This window comes from Diceros bicornis, chromosome 26, assembly GCF_020826845.1.
Source record: "Diceros bicornis minor isolate mBicDic1 chromosome 26, mDicBic1.mat.cur, whole genome shotgun sequence".
Taxonomy (NCBI): Eukaryota; Metazoa; Chordata; class Mammalia; order Perissodactyla; family Rhinocerotidae; genus Diceros; species Diceros bicornis.
This window is the reverse complement of record NC_080765.1, coordinates 44948830-44962757: the sequence shown is the minus strand read 5'-3', so window position 1 is coordinate 44962757 and position 13928 is coordinate 44948830. Positions and strand designations below refer to the sequence as shown.

The 13928-nt window shown below is 48.2% G+C and overlaps 1 protein-coding gene across 2 annotated transcripts in view; it reads left to right on the top strand.

The window, feature by feature from the left end:
* NAA60 (N-alpha-acetyltransferase 60, NatF catalytic subunit) overlaps positions 1-13928 on the top strand; it is a 29522-nt gene that overhangs the window by 2586 nt on the left and 13008 nt on the right. Inside the window, exon 1 of one of the 2 annotated variants that reach the window (XM_058570199.1) lies at positions 5977-6167. The exons of the other annotated variant lie outside the window; for it this stretch is intronic. The gene's annotated coding sequence lies outside the window, so the exon portion shown is untranslated. Of the gene's footprint in view, positions 1-5976; positions 6168-13928 lie in introns of those variants that run through there. 2 annotated transcript variants of the gene reach the window in all.

Sequence of the window (13928 nt, the reverse complement as noted above, 5' to 3'; positions counted from 1 at the left end):
GCAGGTGCGTCGGTGGGCGCCGGGGATCCAAATCCGGGCTGCCAGCAGCGGAGCGCGCGCACTTAACCGCTACGCCACGAGGCCGGCCCCTCTCTCATTTCTCTCAACATCTCTTTCTGAAAGGAATCCACAAAGCCCTAATGGTTTATCCATCTCGGTTCCTCGTTTGCAGAAAGCGAGCCTGGGATGTAGACTCTTCATTGAAGCTGATCCTGCTTATGTCCATGTGCCATGCTTTCAAGTAAAATGCTGATCTGCAAAATGATGCTGGGACTCCTGGGGCTCTTTCTGGCTAAGTTCAAATGCTAAATTTGATTCAGCAAATATTTGTAAGTGCCTTTGATAACTCCAGGATCAGGACTCCTCCCCTAAATATCATTCTTTTTAGCATGACCTCTGGTAGGAGCTGGCTGGCAGGCCAGTTCAGGGTTGTTTGAAGCCCAGATGTCCTACACTGCTGATTAAAGAGAGACCTATGTGTTTGAAAACCCAATGAGCATATAGTAGGGTTAATATGCTGCCACAAACCTTAAGGCATTTGCTCAGTGTCTGTGGGGTGATAGGAAGGGGGTCTGAACAGGGAGCCAGTGCTTTCTGCAGCAAGTGGTTTGGGGTCTATGTCAACAGTTGAACCAGTGCTTGATGGATCCTAAGTGCCCTGTTGTGGAGGCTGGCAGAAACGTGACAGACACCTTGAGGTGGCCACAGCACCGAGCTGAGATGGTCAGGTAGAGGGGTGAGTAACAGTAAATGAGGGTCAGTCCTAGTTTCATCCTGTCAGGATTTCCGACTCCCCGTCTTTTCACCTGAGACCAACTTCCAGCTCACGCAGGGCCCACGTGGTACAGAGGGACCAAATGTTCTAAATAATGATGGTGGGAGCCACCTATGAGTGTGACAAAGTAGAGATTTTTAAGTATCTCTTCAAATTATAAGTAGAAGGATCACTCATTTTGCCCCAAAATAAACTCTCTTAGTGACCATGCCCTTGGAATAGCTTGCCATTTTGTGCACTGATGCCAGAAATAAATGTTCTAAACACAAATTCACAGTTGTGAAGAAGCAAAGAGGAGGGGGTTGTGGACGAGAGACACAGAACAAATGTTTGAGAAAGTCTTTGTTCCCTTTGTTTCCACAGGAAGACCAAAGAAAGGTATTTTGTCATCCTTAAAAGACCACATTAAAAAAAGAAATTCTTCTAGTTCTATTTCTTTTTGGATAGTTATTGTTATTAAAAATCAAATTGTGTTCCTCTTTTTTGTTTCCTGCATTCTTGAAATAGAATCTATTTGGGCAGCAATTTATTGAAATTTGAACCCATCTTGAAAATAACTGTGAGAAGAAAGCAAGTTCATTTTATAAAATAGTCTATAGATAATTGTCCCTTAGGTACTGAAAAGAATTCTTATCTGGAAAATATTAATGCAACAATATATCCATAATTTCTGTAGTCTCCATGGGAGTGCTGATGGATACTTTTTTCAAACTTGTTTCTTTTTGGAAGATGACACCTTCTAACTCTAGTTGTAAACTATTCAGAAGGTCTTGCTGGTCAGGTATTTGCTTCTCTTTCTACTCTTAGTTTCAAATGACTTTGCTTCTCCTCTGCCCTCCCATTTTTAACCTTTTCATTGAAATATACATACAGAAAAGTACACTGCTTGGTGAATGGTCATGGCCTGAGTGTACCTGTACACCCACCACCCCAGAAGACCCTTTGGGCCCCATACCAGGCAAGCCCTCTCCTATTAAAAAATTTTATTTTCTTGCAGGAAACACAAGAAACTGTTAACAGTCATTTTATAGGGGGTGAGGTGAGTAGGGGATTCTTAGTTTTTTGTTTATATTGCATGTGAATTCTTATTTTACTGTGTTCATGTGTTCATAGTAAAACAAAAAGGTTTAAAAGAGCATTCCCTTCCCTCAAGAAAAGGGAAATTTTTTAAAATCTTTTTTTAAATGGTTGTCCTGAAACTTATATTTTTAAAAATTGGGTTCTATATAGCCACTCGAATTGCCTTTTTTTTTTAATAATTACAAGACTGAAATCTTTTTATTATTTTTTTATTATTATTATTATTTTTTTTTATGAGGAAGATCAGCCCTGAGCCAACATTCACGCCAATCCTCCTCTTTTTGCTGAGGAAGACTGGCCCTGAGCTAACATCTATTGCCAATCCTCCTCCTTTTTTTCCCTTTTTCTCCCTAAGACCCCACTAGATAGTTGTATGTCATAGCTGCACATCCTTCTAGTTGCTATATGTGGGATGCGGCCTCAGCATGGCCGGAGAAGCGGTGCGTCGGTGCACGCCCGGGATCCGAACCCGGGCCGCCACTAGTGGGGCGCACTCACTTAACCAATAAACCACGGGGCTGGCCCCCTCAAATTGCTTTTTAATGATTATACGGGAACCTTTCAAAATGTTTTTACAACTCTGTTCGGTGTCTTTGTCCACAACCACCACATCTTTGCTTCACTACAACTGTGAATCTTTGTTTAGAATATTTATTTCTGTCATCAGTGCACAAAATGCCGTGCCATTCCAAGGGTATGGGTTTAAAAGTTGATACTAAGAGAGTCTGTTTTGGGGCAAAATGGGTAATCATTCTACTTATAATTTGAAGAGACATTGTAAAATTTCCAAGTTGTTACTAATTAAAAACAGTCCATGAGTTTTTTTTTTTTTTTTTTTTTTTTTTTTGTGAGGAGATCGGCCCTGTGCTAACATCTGCCAATCCTCTTCTTTTTTTGCTGAGGAAGACTGGCCCTGGGCTAACATCTGTGCCCATCTTCCTCTACTTTATATGGGACACCGCCACAGCATGGCTTGCCAAGCCACGCGTCGGTGCACACCCAGGATCCGAACCAGCGAACCCCAGGCCACCGCAGCGGAGCTCGGGCACTTAACAGCTTGCGCCACCAGGCCGGCCCCCATGAGATTATTTTAACATAAAAATGTGTTCATTATTTTCACATTCCACGTGAAAGTCTTTATTTTTTTCTGATAATAAAAATAACCCAAGCTCATTGTAAAAAAAACTCAAATAATACAGAAATGAGTGCTGTAGAACACAGACATCTGCCATAATTCCAGAGGCAAATGCTGACAGGAGGTTGAATTACTTTTTCAAAATCACTTTTGTTATAAAAGTTAACCTCGTGATCAAATGTTAATTTATACCAAATTTGACCCACTTTCATATTTAACATCTAATTGATTCTGAAGGCTCTTAAATGCAAACCCAGAGAAGCAGAGATTAAAAAACATAGGACAACAAAACCCAGCAGAGAGAGATGGAAAAATGGAAGGAAGGAGAAGAAAGGCCGGAGGGGCTGGTTTGCTGAAGGGGCAGCAGCGAGGAGGTGCGCAGGGTTTTTGAAACCCAGCTCCCCTGTTGCTGTACTTTTTCCTTTGAAACTGAGTAGCTGCCATGTCCATTTCACCCACTTCTCCCAAGCAGCGCTGAGGGTTGCTTGTGGCCATTGAAGTTCTCTGGGGAGGAGCCCACAGGCTCTTCTCGGGTTTCAGTGCAGATTAAATACACACATTTGACTACCCCTTTGATTCCCACCACCAAAAACCTAGTATTTACAGGTGGCTTTGTTGTTGTTTGTTCTGTTTTGTTCTTAAACCAAACTAGTTGACCCACTCACTCGATCTGAACTGAGAATTATATTCTGGGTGTGCTCTGTCAGGTGGCCTCCTACCAAGATCCCAGCTTAAAAAGCCACGGGGTGAAGGTGAGCTTCATCACCAGGAGGTGTTTTGTTTTTTTTTTTAAGATTTTATTTATTTATTTTCCCCCCAAAGCCCCAGTAGATAGTTGTATGTCATAGCTGCACATCCTTCTAGTTGCTGCATGTGGGACGCGCCCTCAGCATGGCCGGAGAAGCGGTGCGTCGGTGCGCGCCCGGGATCCGAACCGGGCTGCCAGCAGTGGAGCGCGCGCACTTAACTGCTAAGCCACGGGGCCGGCCCTTCACCAGGAGGTCTTGATGGCCCATCCAACCCGCCTAGGCCCCAGTTCTCCGACGTATCTCAGCGTGAACATGTGAGCTGGCAGTGGGGGCTCACCTGCGCCCTTGTTTTCTATGCCAGGAAGCTTTCAGGTGAGGGGACCACGAGGGCTGCTCTTGGCTCCGCATCTCTGGCCCCTACTTCAGTATCCCCTTTTTCTCCTGAGTCATGTTCTTCTCTATTTTTCCTTTTTATCCTTGTCTCACCCCAAACCTGGGCTGTCTTTCCCCAATTCTGAGACTGACCAAGTGGGGCCACAGAAGGCAGTCCCTTGGCTGCCCACCTCCCCCACAACCTAGTCCTGCTTCTGAGTAGAAATCACCTGCTCTGCTCAACTGCTCTGATGTAGGTCCTTAGAACAACTGGGGATTCTGCCGTGACCAAGATTAGCCTCCACACCTTCGGGAGGAGCATCAGGGTGCAGGTGGCCTACACGCACAGTGGCCCGAGAACATGCCCTCTGCATCTGGTCATTTTACCGTGGACTTGAGGTAAAAAAGCAAAGTGGAAAAATAAATTTAAAACAAAATAAGACCTATTTCATCTTGGGACACAATGTAAAGCTAAAGAGCAGAGCTCCGAAATGCGAGATGCCCTCCCCTGAACTGTGTGGGGGCCTTTGTCTTTGCCTTCTCATCCTCCAGAATCTGGAGAAGGGTCGGAGCTTCAACTGCAGGTCCCCCAAGTTTACGGGCCCTGGCAGAGAACTTCGCACCTGACAGTGATGGCTACTTTTGCAGAGGGCTTGCTCTTCGCCAACTGATGCGGACATCTTGTACACTTCCCACTCATCAGATGAGCACTTCAGTCCCACTTTGTAGCCCCGTCTGCGGCTCAGGGCCAGCCCACAGCAAACAGAGCTGGACGATTACTTTGAACCCAGGTCTGTCTGGCCTAGAAGCCTTGCCTTCCCCATGGACCCTGCTGCCTCCTGCCTTACAGGCCCTCAAGAAACTGTGAATCAACAACCCTTTTTGTTTGTTTGCGGTCAGGGCACCATCTGATGTATGTGGGATGTTTCAGGCCTCTTTTTCTTCCATCTCCCAGAACTCTTGATTTGGGAGCTCATTCTAGATGCCCAGACAAAAGCCTTTTTATGGACTGCTTCCTGGGTGGGGTCCCAGGGGCCACTTTCGCCATGTGCCCTGACTGTGTGCTCCAGGGCTCTCCCACTGCCTGCCCCCAGTGCAGCACAGCTTCTCCTGGCTCACACTGAGACGATGCTCAGGTCCAGCAACCTCCCTTCTAGAGAAGTCACAGAATCCACGCTTTGTGGAGCCGTGCCTGTGGGAGCCTTTGACTGAAGTCTCCCATTAAGTGGAACTGAAGACTTCCTTCCAAGTTGAAATTTTTAGTGAAGAGGTGCCACTAAGCATAAGAAGTTGCCAGCATTGTTCATAGAGACAGAGAGTGGAATGGTGATTGCTGGGGGCTGGAGGAGAGGGAACAGGGAGTTAGTGTTTATTGGGCGCAGAGTTTCAGTTTGGGAAGATGAAGAAGTTCTGGAGGGGGTCGTAGTGGTGCTTGCATAACAGTGTGAATGTACTTAATGCCACTGAACTGTACACTTAAAAATGGTTAAAATGGCAAATTTTATGTTGTGTATATTTTACCACAATAAAAAAAAAAAAAAAATAGGGCCAGCCCGGTGGTGTAGTGGTTAAGTTCATGTGCTCCACTTCAGCGGCCCGGAGGTCACAAGTTTGGATCCCGGGCGTGGACCTACGCACTGCTCATCAAGCCATGCTATGGTGGTGTCCCACATACAAAATAGAAGAAGATTAGCACAGATGTTAGCTCAGGGACAATCTTCCTCAAGCAAAAAGAGGAAGATTGGAAACAGATGTTAGCGCAGGGCCAGTTTTCCTCACCAAAAAAATTAATTAATTAAAAAATAAAAATTAAAAAAAGATAAAAATAATTGTCAACATTTAGACATCTTCCTTTCTCTTTATAGGACCCTGTGCATCTGGGGTGCAGTTTGGGGAGGATGCAAGGGGATAGTTCCCCGCCTTTTCCCTGTGGCATGAGATCATCCCTTCCATGCAGTTGTGTTAACCCCTCCCTACCCAGCCCAGTAGACAGCACTTTTCATGTTCACTGATGTGCTGTTTGCCATGAATTCCTCGAGCAAGAGAAATGGTTTCTGTGAGTATGTAGGTAACGGTGCAGGAAAGCACACACCCTGGCCCCACTGGTTGCCCCACCCCCAGTATAATCAAATTTCCAACTGTTTGATGCTGCTACCCTAGTACCTAGAGCAGGGCCTGGACTTTCAGTACAATTTTGGTAAATAAATGACTAAATGGATTCTCGGTATAAAATGTAGGGGATGATAGAACCTTTGGCCCAAAGGAAAGGTGGTCTGGACCTGGGACCACAGCAGAACCACCTGTTGTCTTATTTTAAAACTGAGGTATAATTTACTGTGCAGCCACATGCTCAGATCTTAAGTGTGCAGATCCATCGGTGTGACAATCACTGAAAGAGAGGTAGAACCTCGCCATTGCCCCAGCAAGTTGCTATACACCCCTTCTCAGTGTCCCCCCTTAACCACTTTCTGATTTCTGTCACCATTGATTCCTTTAGCCAGTTTTAGAGTTTTGTACAAGTGGAATCCTCCAGTATTATCAATTCTTGTTTGAAGAGATGTGTCTTAAATTGTATGTGACAAATGTCTGGGCTCTCCTCAGAGCATGATGGGTTGGGTTTTAAGAGGGAGGCTGTTTGGAACTAGAGTGCTAGGTGTTTGTTTCTTGTCACCCTGTAAATTATTCATGTTCCTCCCACACTGAGGTTTCCGAAGGAGCCCAGGCTGATGTGGAGACGGCCCGCTCCCCATGGGCAGCTCATTTGAACAGACGAGCTACGAAGAGTGCTCCCTGTGTCCCTCACTCTCCCCTTTTAGCCCATTAGCCCATTTTACTGACGTGCAAGGCAGCACCCTGTGTTCGTCTCTGGCCTGTTTTTCCTTTTCTCCCGCATCCCCCCTAAAGGCAAGAGCTTGGCGTTCACTCTTGTTAGATCTTTCAAGTTGATAAACCTGGTGTCTGCAGAATTTCACATTCCCTAGGGCCGGATAGTCTTTAATTCTTGTGTGGAGGACGAGTGTGCGCTAATCTTCTCTTGTGCTTCACTTGAGAAGAAGCCTGAAGTGCCAGAGAAAGACCAGGCGATGCTTTGTCGTAGGAAGAAGGGAGCCGAGGGTTCGAGAAAGGGATGGACCGAGGTGTGACCTGTAGAGAGTTAGGGGAGGTGATTCTTGAGGGAGGGCTGCTTGGTTTCAGAGAAGGGAAGCTGCTGGTTTGTTTTGACCGGTGGGTGTGCTGGAGCAGAAGCTGGGCTGAAGCGGAGCGGGTGGAAGTGGGAGTGGTCAGGAATAAAGCAAGAAGGTGGCGGCAAATGTGGTATTGCTGCGGGTCATTACGTGGTCAGAGGGGAAAAAAAGGTGGCAAGGGGGCTTGTCCAAGAGAGGTACTTGCAGTGCATTTACGGCCCATCGGAGGGGAGTTTGTGCAAAAGAGAAGATTGAAAATGTTGGGGAAGGGGGTGCTTAGGCCAGGGATGGAGGAGATGTGGAGCTGGGCCAGGGATTGGGGTGGCCCTTTGGAAGTAGCCATCTCATTTTTCTTCCCAGTGACAGAGAAGAAAGCTGAAGCATGTCGCGGGACAGGGATGCCTCTGTGACATCTGCACTGGGATTTGACCTGGGGTCACAGTGGCTCTAGCATCCCTGCAGGATGGGAGCAGGGATGGCACATCCTGCTCTGGGAGCATGTGGAAGGCACAGCATCCAGAGCATAAGTGGAAGATGGCCTAGCCTCAGCAGCAGGAAGGACCCTTTTGAACCAATGGGAGCAAAAGAAGAGAAGAAAGGGGAGGTTTCAGGGGGAATGGAGGGTGCAGCGTGGTCATGGCTGGCCTGAGCACTGGAAGTCTGCTGAGGTCAGGGGTAGAGTCCAGAGCACTTCCCAAGCCATTACGAGGGCAGCGTCGAGGGGATGGGTTAGAAGTGAAATGTGGCTTGTCTGGGATCAAGAAGTAGTGGCTTTGCAGAAGGGAGAGGCCCTGTGGACCTGGGGCGTCAGGACATAGTCTGCAAAGGAGAGGGGTCTCCAGGAAATAGGCCTGTTTCCGGCTTTCTTACTTGGGGGCTGTCTTACTTGGGATGGGAGCATCATGATGGTGCCGGGAAAAGCCCTCCAGAAACTGGAACAATTCCATTCCGATTCTTGCCAGTGGAAGGGAGATGGCAAATGCTCCTATGAACGTTGGGGACATCTTGGCAGCTGTCCCTCTGCTTTCATTCTGTCCCTCTGGCTGAGTATTTGGAGGCACTTGGCAAGTATTGTCAGTGAGGGAACCCCCAGGTGTCCAGACACCACCCCCTTCCAGCCACCTCTGAGTCCTCAGGGAAAAGTGGCCTTCAGTACATGGACCAGAGAGGTCATTTCAGCACCGAAGGAGGATGAGGCTCACAGACAGCCTCACGAGGACGAAGTTTGGGGAAGGAGGAAGGATGGACCGAGAGGTGAGCATTTGGGTCTTGGAGAATCCGGTTTCTGTCCCTCCTTGAATTGCGCGCCCCCCCCACACACACACACAGCGAAGGCCAAGGACAGGTTGCAGACCCGGGAAACCTGTGAAGAGTTCTCACTACAAACCTGACATTTGCAGCTTCATGTTTTAACTTAAAAATTCAAGTGAATTTTGCATTCTCCTGTGCAGTACGTCCCTGCTGTTGTAATATAGATGCATCTGTGCCTTTGCAGGGAAATGAAAGATGGTGTCTGCAGCTTCAGTGCCCATCCACCAGCACCCCAGGGCTCAGAACGGAACCAAGGGCCTGACTCAGGGGCCTCTGCTGTGGCTTTGCCTGCTGGTCCCTGTCCTCAGTGAGTCTTCAGAATCCTTGTCCCTTAAGCCCTAAGGGTAGCAATAGGAGATCAGTACTTGGTTGAAGGTTCCAGATGAACAAGTGGGGTCCCCACAGATGCCAGATGTGGGTCCCCTGGCCTGCTCCCCCAGCAGTGGACCAGCTGCTTGCCATATCAGCCTCTCTACCACTGCCATCTCTAAACTGGCCCTCTCTGACACCATTCCTTCCTTTCACAGGCACATGAGCCCCAGATGCTCCTTTTCCTGTGCTTCCTGCCCCCTTCTCCGCCCCCTGTCCATTGTGGGGGACAGATTAGACACTGTCATATGCTGTGTTTTCCCTTAGTTAAATGTGATGGGTTTCTATTTTTATATTAAGGCGACTAAGAACCGGCTTTTGAAAACATGGAAGTACTTTTAATAAGGATTCGAGAACCCACAAATAGCTGTGTGTCTTGGAGCCTAGTGTTTTCCTTGAAAGTCAAACAGGGAACAAATCCTGCCCATTTGGTCAAGAGCCTTGCCCCAAGGATACTAGGGGAAAAATTTATAAATCCCAGGACATAAAAGATGCTCATTTATTATGGATCTCTCCCTTTGCTATCAAACCTCAATGTAGAGTGTTTTTTTAATCTTTTAAAATCAACTTTATTGAAATTTAATATACATACAACAGAATGCACCCAAGGAGTTTTAACGTGTGTGTATGTTTTTTTGTGTGTGTATGTGTATATGTGCGTGTGTGTGTGTGTGTGGGTGGGTGGGTGGGTGGGTCTGTGTGTGTAACCCCCGCCTTCAAGATACAGATATTTGCATCCCCTCAGGAAGTGCCCCACCCCCACGCCCCCAGCCTCTTTGCAGTCGTCTGCCACAGGCAACCATAGGGGTCAAGACCTGGCTTCCTAGCATTTACTCTGCAGCACCTCTAGCTCCTCAGGTGCCCCCGGTCTGTCTGTGGCCATCCAGACCCTAGCTCTGCTGGCTGGTTTTGCTGGTTGCCTGCACTCATCCTGCCAGCTCTGGTGGAGTGACTAGTGAGAGTGAGCTGATGGTGTCCTGTCCTGAAGCTCCTTCCCCGGGGAGCTCAGAGCATGTTTGCTGTTGGTTGAGAAAACAACTGATGAGACACCTGGAGCTCTGCCAAGGGTGATGAGGGCAGGCTGTCATGTCACCCCGTTTCTCAGGCTGGCTTGAGCCCGTCAAGCCCCAGACAAACCATCTGGAGCCGGTTTTCCAGGGAAGAAGATGTGGAGTCTTCTGGCACAGGTCAAGCATTGGAGCTGAAAGCTGATTTAAGATTCTTCCAGTGATTTGTGGTTCTTGTTGACTTCCTGGCTGGGCAAAATATGAGCCTGATCTTTTCTTTCTGAAAATCGTCTAAGCAGCTACCCTGTGAGAACTTGTAGACAACACAGACATGCTTGGCTGAGACTTGATAACTTTCTTTGGTCACTTCATACACTTGCCAAGCCAACAACAGATTTTTTTCTTTGAATATAAAATACTAAAATTGGCCCAAATCTGGAGTAAGCTACCAGATCACCCTTGGCGAGCCGGCGGCTCTTCCTCATCTTTATGTCTGTGCCTCCTGCCAGGCTCTCTGATCTTCAGCCTTGTCTTCCCCAGAGCACCCCGACCCCCTACGCTAGCCGGCCTGGCACAGCAGTGGAGCCCCCCAGGAGGCTGGGTCTGGGCCAGCCCCACTGAAAGAGCCCCACCCCAGGGCACCATCGTGAGTCCCTGCAGTTGGACTTGCAGGCTGGAAAGCTTATGATTCTTTCTAGAATCTACTATGACTTTCATCAAAAAGAGTCTTTTTTGGGGCCGGCCCGGTGGCACAAGTGGTTAAGTGCACGCGCTCCGCTGTGGCAGCGGCCTGGGGATCGCCGGTTCAGATCCCGGGCGTGCACCAACCCACCACTTGGCAAGCCATGCTGTGGCGGCATCCCATATAAAGTGGAGGAAAATGGTCATGGATGTTAGCCCAGGGCCAGTCTTCCTCAGCAAAAAAAGAGGAGGATTGGCAGATATTAGCGCAGGGCTGATCTTCCTCACAAAAAAAAAAAAAAACGTCTTTTTTGGGGCCGGCCTGGTGGCATAGCGGTTAAGTTTGCATGCTCCGCTTTGGTGGCCCAGGGTTCCCAGGTTCGGATCCTGGGTGCAGACCTATGCACCACTCATCAAGCCATGCTGAGGCGGCATCCCACATAGAGCAACTAGAAGGATGTACAACTATGACATACAACTATCTACTGGGACTTTGGGGATAAAAAAGGAAAAAAGGAAGATTGGCAACAGATGTTAGCTCAGGGCCAATCTTCCTCAAAAAAAAAAGAAGAATCTTTATCCATTTGCACACCAAAGAATCGTTCACTTTCAGGATTAGGGCTGGTTTTTGTTTTGTTTTAAACAGCTTTGTTGGGATATAATCCACAAACCATACAATTCACCCACTTTAGATGTACAATTCAATGTTTTTAGTGTATTCACAGAGCTGTGCATCCCTCACCACATTCAATTTCAGAACATTTTCACTACTGCCAAAAGAAACCCCACGCTCTTAGCCATCACCCTCTACTCCCAACACTCCTTCCCAACCATAGGCAACCACTAATCTACCTTGTGTCCCTATGGATTTGCCTATTCTGGACATTTCATGTAAATGGAATCATAAGATTTGTGGCCTTTTGTTTCTGGCTTCTTTACTCAGCATAATGTTTTCAGTGTTCATCCACGTGTAGCACGTGTCAGTACTAAATATTCACTATGTGGCTAGACCACATTTTATTGTCCAGTCATCCACTGATGGACATTGGATTGCTTCCACTTTAGGGCTGTGTTTTGGTGAGCCCGTAGTGGACTCCCGCTCACATTCCATTGCTCAGTTTAGACTAGGGCTCGTGTCCTCACTAGGGTGCTGAGCAGAATTTTTATAGATCATCCTGTTTGGCCATTTGCATTAGGCAGGTGGTGATGTATTTGGGTTTGTCCACCAGAATTTTCTCTGAAGGTTGTTGCAGCAGGGAGAGGAGGGCCCCTCGGCTCAGGAGCCGTCTCTGGGAAAGCTGCACTGAGGGACAGGGGTTGCTCTTGGATGATGTGAGGTTGTTGACTTTGTCCCAAAGGCTCCAGGTTTTGACAGGGACTTCCTGTGTTTCCCAGTTTTCTTGGCCCTGAAGGGAAAGGGAAGGGGTGTCACCCTAAATTGGCCCTGTGGTTGATACTTAGCATCTTGGGCAGTTTCAAGCACTGCTCCTAAAATGGTGCCCTGTGTCCTTGGGCTACTTGCGAGTGTCTACACTGTCGCTCTTTAAAAACCTCAGTGGAGTTTGAGAGTTGGTTAATTTGAGTCCCAAGCACTATTTCCTCTACCCGTAGCACTCTGAACCAGGCGTCTAACCCACCTGGGGTCCAGAGTGCAGGTCAGTCAACCAGCCACAGTTTGCTGAGAACTTGCGGTTCCCAGTGTGGAGGTGTGCAGAGGCTGCGGCAGCTGCTGCAGGGTGTGGCGGTGCTTTCCATAGCTCCCCGTGCAGAACACCAAAGGCACCTGGAAAGCCAGCCATCCATATCTGAAACTCAGCCTCTGTGGGGAACTTTGGTTGGTTGGTTGTTAATTTTAATTAGCAACATTTTCAGACATCTACTTGGCATACCCATCATCCAATTCAACTATTATTAATGTTTTGCCACTATTGCTCCAATTAAATTAAATTCCAGAATATTCTGTCATTTCACCCCTACATATCCAGAGTACATCTCTTAAGGAATATGGATATTTTCTGCATAACCACAATGCTGTTCTCAGACCTAACAAGATTAACAACACCTTCAGTTGTACTTCTGGAGGTTTTTTGTGGAATCTGTCCCGTCTGTGGGGGAAGGGAGGGTCGCCGCGCAGTGGGAGTTGTGCAGAAACCTTCAGGGAAGCGGTGCTTTGTACCTGCAAACATGGCGTGCCGGGCTCCATCTCCCTTGGCGGGTGAACCCCTTGAACCCTTACAGTCGTGTTCCATGGAGCAAAATGGCCTCTTACCGGGCATGACGGGAGCCTCGTCCTAGCCAGTGACAGTTAGGATATATTTTGGTCAGAGATGACTCATAAAACTCCAGACTTGCCATTTTTGGTCGACTAGTCCGTTTCCCAAGAGGTGGCCGGCCAGTTGAGAGGCATGAGTTCCCTGAGGTCACATTCACCAGAATGTCCTGGGCACCATCGGGGATGAGGGCTGGATCGGGCGGCCACGGAAGGGGGTGCTGAGCACTGGAATGGCCCTGCTGTGTGGGGACCAAGTGGTCAAGCCATTTACAAGAGAAAGGGCTGGACAGTGTCTTGGCTTCTGAAGGCCTATCCCAGTGAAAAGAAAAAGAACGGGTGACATGGGAAGGTCAGAGTTGCTGCACCTGGGGGTATTTTTTGATGTTTGGTTTTGTTTTCTGTTTGGAACTGAGAGCTCAAACAAGCACAGCCCAGCAGCTGTGGTGGCCCTTTCTCAGCAGGCCTCTTACATTAACTTTTGTGATGGCTGTGTCCCTTCTTTTATCATCTAAAAACAAGGACATAGATGGAGAGAGACTTGTCTGGATAGCTCAGCTCTCAGAGGTTCCATCAGGATCTTGTGTCCAGATATTCTGTCCCCTTCTAAGTGACTAGTCCTCTCCAGCAGGGCACCCTCTGGGGACACTGCCCCTTTCTAGGGTGCAGGTGGTACCTCAGCTGCTTCCTGATTCAGCCCTCAGGGAGGAACACACCAGTTTCTTATCCTGACGAGCTTCTCATTCCACCCCCCTCAGAGCCCTTCCACATGCAGGACAGGTGAGAGCAGCTGGTGCTGCGGGGAGGGTCACAAGATGAGCCCCCGCCTTGCAGGCACCACATGGGCAGTGTGCAGGTGCTGGCTTGTAAACATGGAGGAAGGAGGAGAAAGCAGATCTGCTCACATTTCAACTCTTGAGCCAGTGCTCTGCACAAGTCATTCCACAGCCTGAGGGGCTCCTGCCCTTGGCCGGCCCTTGGCCTGACTCTCCAGC